General features: G+C 39.2%; 1 pseudogene; it reads right to left on the bottom strand.

Moving 5' to 3' along the window:
- Positions 1-573: 573 nt before the first annotated feature.
- LOC140948013 (uncharacterized) lies at positions 574-2,059 on the bottom strand (annotated as a pseudogene).
- Positions 2,060-5,954: the final 3,895 nt, after the last annotated feature.

Consider the following 5,954-nt stretch of genomic DNA (forward strand, 5'->3'; position numbering starts at 1 on the left):
ATACCGTCCCTTTTTTTAAGGAATATATTGATTCTAAACATTAGTGCTAGTGATTCTAGTAACATTAGTGCTCCGGCGAACAAAATGATTGGAGTAAAACTGAATAATCGGGAGGCCTTCTATCGTGAAGTGACCAGTTTTCTCAATATGATTAACAAATAGATTCCATTTGGCCGTTCGTCTGTTCAGTTATAGATCACAGATGACGTCAAAATGTGCCACTTCTGTGATCTATAACTGAACAGACGCACGGCCAAGTGGAATCTATTTGTTTTATATAATAAAGAAATAAAAATTAATAAAAGCGTTTTTATTTCGAAAGATACAAAGCAGGGCCGTGATGGGTCTTTCCGACCGCGAAAAAAGTGATTTGACGTCATTTGTTATCTATACAAAATGGAGCAAACTGATTGGTTGTTGGGTGAAGCAACGAATTGTGATTAGCTAAGGAAATCACGCCACTGTCAAAACTTAATCGAGAAGTTCGCCTTTCGTGGAACAAAACATCACAGCGAAAGCTCAAATTCGGTTCGGAAATCTTGAAATGTGTTACAAAATACTGCTAAAATCTAGTCAGTTTTGCTCATCAGAGCGGCTCTGAAGCCCGAAGAACACTTGCACACCGCCTTGAATATTACAGTTGTTGAAAAAACCGCTCGGGAAGCTTGCTGATGCGGACGACATTGACACACTGGAAGCCATGCGATTCGAGCTTTCAATTAATGGTGTAGCTGATGGAGTGCTGGAAACGGTAGAAATTTGTGTGCTTTGAGTTTGGTTGTACTGAAGAGCATTGAAGATTGTGTCGGATACACTTTCCAGCTGAGGTGCCGATGGCCTGGCGCTGTAGTGTGAGATGCTTTGCTCGCTGCTATGCCCGGAGACGAACATTATATGGCGGTCGGGTACATTCGCATCTGAAAGCACGGTTATTGCTGAAGCCCGGACGGAATCATTGGTGTACACTTGAGAGAGATTCGCTCCTTTGGATATGATCGTCATCATTTCTCCCAGCTTGTTTACGCCAAGTGGGCTGTTTTCATACCACACGATGTCTTCTGTGGTGAATCTGGCTTTTGGTTTTTGAAAGAACGCTGGGCAGGAGGGATTCAACTTGGACACGTACAATTTGAGACTGGCAAACGCATCATCGTCAGCTCCAGTGCTGCAAAGCCTTGTTTCTCGTTCAGCTAAGGGCTTGCTGGTTTCACCACCAGGATGGTTTTTTGTAGCTTCTTCGTGGGTCATAACTGCGTACTCGCGGCCGTTTGCATCTTTGGTGAATTTGAAACTGTCGCGGCTAAGATCTCGCTGTTACTCCCTTCCACGCCTGCACCAGTACAGAGAAACGTAAAACCACGTTCTCCTTAGCAATCCGGCTGGATTTGTGACACTGAGGAAAGGGCTGGCTCTTATCTTTGCGAGGTCTGAAGGTACGATAACTGGTTTATGTTGAACGTTTTCCTCGCCGGCGCGGCGGTTGATTCGTAGCTTCGCGTCCAGAATTTTGTTACTCTTTTGAAACACTTGGTTCCTTGAAATTTTCACTGTACGGCCATTGTTGTTTAGGTATCTTTCAATTAAATTCCGAAAACCAAGAAGTGCTGAGCGACTGTATTCTTCACCTTTTTTCGTTCTCGCTTCGACGTAAAACCTTGCTAGGTTTAAGTCTAATTCTGCTGTATTCATTTTAAGGAGAGGTGTTGTGATGCTTCTTGCTTGACACCAATCTGTGTAAACAATTATTTTGAGACTGTATAGTGCTGAAATTGTCTAATAAATCAATTTCTTTAAATTTCTGCTTTTTGTGTTACTTAAATGCGAAGCAAAAAAATTGTTTGTTACCTTGAAATAATTCTACGACCCATTTTGTGTTTCGTTTTGTCGCGTGCGACTGAGATTGCTCCAGAATTTTTTTCAAGTCATTCTCCAAGTAGAAACGTGTCTTTTCTTCTTCTTCCTTTTGGAATTTATCAACAGCCTCTACAAGAGTTATTTCTATCTCCTCGTTCGCCCAATCCGGCGAAATATTTTCCAAAGCTTCAAAATTTTCCGCCATTTTGATTTTTTTCCTTCGGCTGATGTCGTCAATCGTGCATCTGTCCTCTAATAGATCATAAGGACCAATCAAAATGCATGAATTACTGACTTTATTATATAAAAGAAAATGGCGAACTTCGTTCGGTGCAATATACCGTCAATATTCAAATGAGGAAGACAAGACACTCAGTAACCCTGCGCACAGAAACCAACCTTTCGTCTACACAACAATTTAATATCCTCCGTCAAATATCCCCTTAGAAATTCAACTGATATATTTTCCTTTCATCGACATTACAGGGAGCTTAAGCAACGATGACGGCAACGGCAACGAGAACGGCAAAAAAGCAAAAGGTTTAGATTAGCAAAACAACAACTTTGAACATGCATCTCGCTTTTTTGTACATTCCTTTGCTGTCGCTGTACGACTACAAGGTGAAAGTGCCTAATTTCACGTGTTGTCGAGGACGTGAACACAAGACGATGACTTTTTTTTTTTCTTTTCCTGAACTTCGATACAGTCTTTTTAGAATTCAACTCCAGAAAAATAAGCCAACATTTGACGAATGAAACGAGTTGGAATAAGTGCGATAAAGTTTGAAGTAGCGCAAATTCACTTTTTGAGTGACGTTTTCGTAGCCGTCGCCGCCGTTGTTGCATGGGATATTTGTAAAGACATCACTGTTCATAACAAACAAAACTTAAATAAGTACCCCTGAAAAAATCGCTTTTTCGAGGTTATTTTCGGAATAATTCAAAATGGTCCAGAATGTAGTCCTTTATGCAGGACGCTGGCGGAACGCTCCTTAAAGAGAAGAGGCTCACATGTATGTCATCTTCATTTTGGAAAATCCCCTTCTCGATGTCAGGAACTCATTGATTTGATTTTCAGGTTATCACTTTCAATTTCACAGTTATTTTGTTCCGCTTATTAAAATCATATTTACGCATTTTATTTAGAACCCATTCAACTGGTGTATTTACAACGAGGAAGGCACAAGAGTGAACTAAACTATTTTCGAAGTTGTTTCCCTCATTTTTCAAAAAGACTGACTGAGAAAAGTTGATTAAGAATGCATGCAATCTATATCAGGGGCACCTTTAACGGGTCGGTCATTTTTGCCCTTGCGCCCGTCTCGTAAGTAATAACTATCCAATACAAATTAGTTGGTAGGCGCAAAGGTCGCAAAGGTGTTCACAGCCACTAGAGGAAGGCCAGAAGGGCTTCGAAGTCCGGTAACAGTTGCTCGATTTCAAGGGAAAATGATGAAGCTTTTTTCGAGCCGATCTGGCGGATTGGAAGGGGCAAGGAAACTCCTTCTTGGGCTGGAACTGAAAAATTTTGCGGCTGATTCGAATTTCAGCGAAAAAAAAAATGGCATTTTTGTTGCGACTGGTCCAGGACCCTGCCAGATCGTAATGACCAGCTTAGTGAAATACATGGCAGGTAAGTATTCAGTTTTATTCGTTTCCTTGAACAAAAGTTTAAATTTTAACGTGTTCTAAGCGTTTGCATATCTCAGTATTGTATTTCTCATGCAAAGTCTCTTGTTTTCAACGTTCGCCTGTAGCACGACACCGGCGCGTCTAGCACAAAGGTCACTCGTCACCGATAGCATGTTTTAAATTTACCTTACACCCTTTCCTCGTAACGTGAGCTTGGGCCGCCTACCATACCGCATCATAATTTTTAATGAACAAATATACTTTCGCGATAAAATTTTTAAATGACAATTTTACATTAAGCTGTCAAAATAGAAGGATATGGCACATCAAAAACCAACACCCAAACAATTGCCGGTGCCTTAAAAGGTACAAATTGGAACAAACATATGGTGCGGTTTTAATGACGCACTAGTAAAAGGCAGATGCTTGAAAAATTTTCCTTTTTTTTTGCAGTCAGTTCAAAAGACTGGAATTGTGCAGAAGTGTTGATAAAGAAATTGTGTGCCCCTGGCTTGCACAAAAAAGATCTAGTATACAGGTGGAGGATTCCTTTTCTATTCATTAAATTTACGGTAAATGTTAGCTTTTGATAGTGAAAAAACTCAGACACTTCAATCAACGTAATTTTGTACCAAGTCAATATGTCATAGAAACCTCTTTCGAATGGGTCAGTTGCTATTTAATCAATAACTAAATTAACAAAGGCATCGTATTTTGGATTAACAAAAGATCTCTATCGATAGGAGGACACACAAGATGGAAAAAGTTCTTTTTCTTTACTGATCCTAGTTATCAGTACATTTGTCTATTCACTTGTTTCTTTTCTTTTTATCAGTTAAAAAAAAAATGGTTCGTTCTAATTGCATTGAGGTTCACGTTCACTTAAATAAAAACATTGGTTAAATGTAGTCTGGTGGCGGCTTTCTTTGTAACGAGATCACGGGTGGACATATGATAACCGAATGCGGGAGAAAATACGTTTCTCTCGCATTTAAGGCACCAGGAACAAAAATCTCCATGGAAATTAATAGTTTTACAATTCAACAGCTGAAGAAAGGTAGAAGATAATCTTTAAGAGTAGAGTTTAGTCTAATTTTAGACAAACAGACCCCGGCTCCGATGGATGTATGAGCAGGTGTCTGATATAGTACGCCTCTCGATGAGGAAAGAAAGTTTACAACATCCAAAATCCCCGATATCTGTTTTAGCACAGGAGCAAGTTTATTGGTAGGTGAATATCCGTGCTTTTACTAAGAAGCCGCTATTTTTCCTTTTTTTTTGTTTTTTTTTTGTCGTTGTAAGTAGGGTATGTTTTTTTGGATGGCCTCTTTAAAACGCTGCTTGATGTTTATCAGTCCGGTATACGTTTTCGAAACTTTCACTTTAAGAACATGAAAGTTTGCGATTTTCTTTTTACTAACTTAGTTAATATCTCAAGCATCTGGTTTTAACTTAAGCTGATTTTGCCAGTACCAGTTTTGTTGTTCCTAGTGCCCACTTCACTCAAGTGAATTTGGGATTTTGTCGTTAGTACGTTATGAACAATTTTAGTGAAGAATCCGTTGTAATTTACTGGGCGCCGCCTCCTTTCACAGAAGCGCACTCTTCTTTTCCTTATGGATAACACGCCTTGCGTGTTTTTGCCCACACTGAAGGCGTGTTGTGCTTTTTCGCACGGAGCTCTTGTTTGAAAACTTTAACACGCGTGTCCTCTGAAACAAAAGAAATTGCTAATGAGGCAAGATTGCAAGCGTGCTAAAGCGTGTTAAAATAAATTCTTTTGTTTTAAAGTGAAAGCATGTCGTGTGCGTACTTTCACCTTTAGCATTAAAATCCTGTGGAGGGTCACATATAAGAAATGAAGCTCAATCTAATGGAGGTTTAGGGATAAAAATTTTAAAGCTATTTACTTAATTTTCTCAACGAAGCCCTTATGATTTCATTATCATCATTTTCTTTGGATTTTTACAGAAGTATCTTTACTTGTTTCTTTGTCAGAATAAAAAAATAAAAAGAATCATAGCTACATTCTTTTTTGATGGTTAAAACCGATTGCCGCTTAACGTATACTTAAACTTGTATATATCCATTAATGCATATGTATTTGTTAAAAACTGAATCATGGGAAAATGCAATTCTAGAGCTCTGATTGGCTTAGCCATTATGGTATTTGGGTCATGCTCTCGAGATATGGTAACTGTACACGTCTGCTCAAAATTAAAAACGAGCTACAAACAAGGTGGGGAAGAATTCGCGATCTTTAGTGCGCTTTTTTAAATGTAAAACAATTATTCCACTGGCGCTTGTTGGATATGAGATGATTATAGCCAACTCGGCGCTATGCGACTCGTTGACTATCTACGATCACATATCCAACCCGCAATCGTGGAATAATTGTTAAATATACATAAATTCTGGAATGAGAATAGCGAAAGGATATGGGTTTCCGACCACTCCCCTTGAATTTT

This window comes from Porites lutea, chromosome 9, assembly GCF_958299795.1.
Source record: "Porites lutea chromosome 9, jaPorLute2.1, whole genome shotgun sequence".
Taxonomy (NCBI): domain Eukaryota; kingdom Metazoa; phylum Cnidaria; class Anthozoa; order Scleractinia; family Poritidae; genus Porites; species Porites lutea.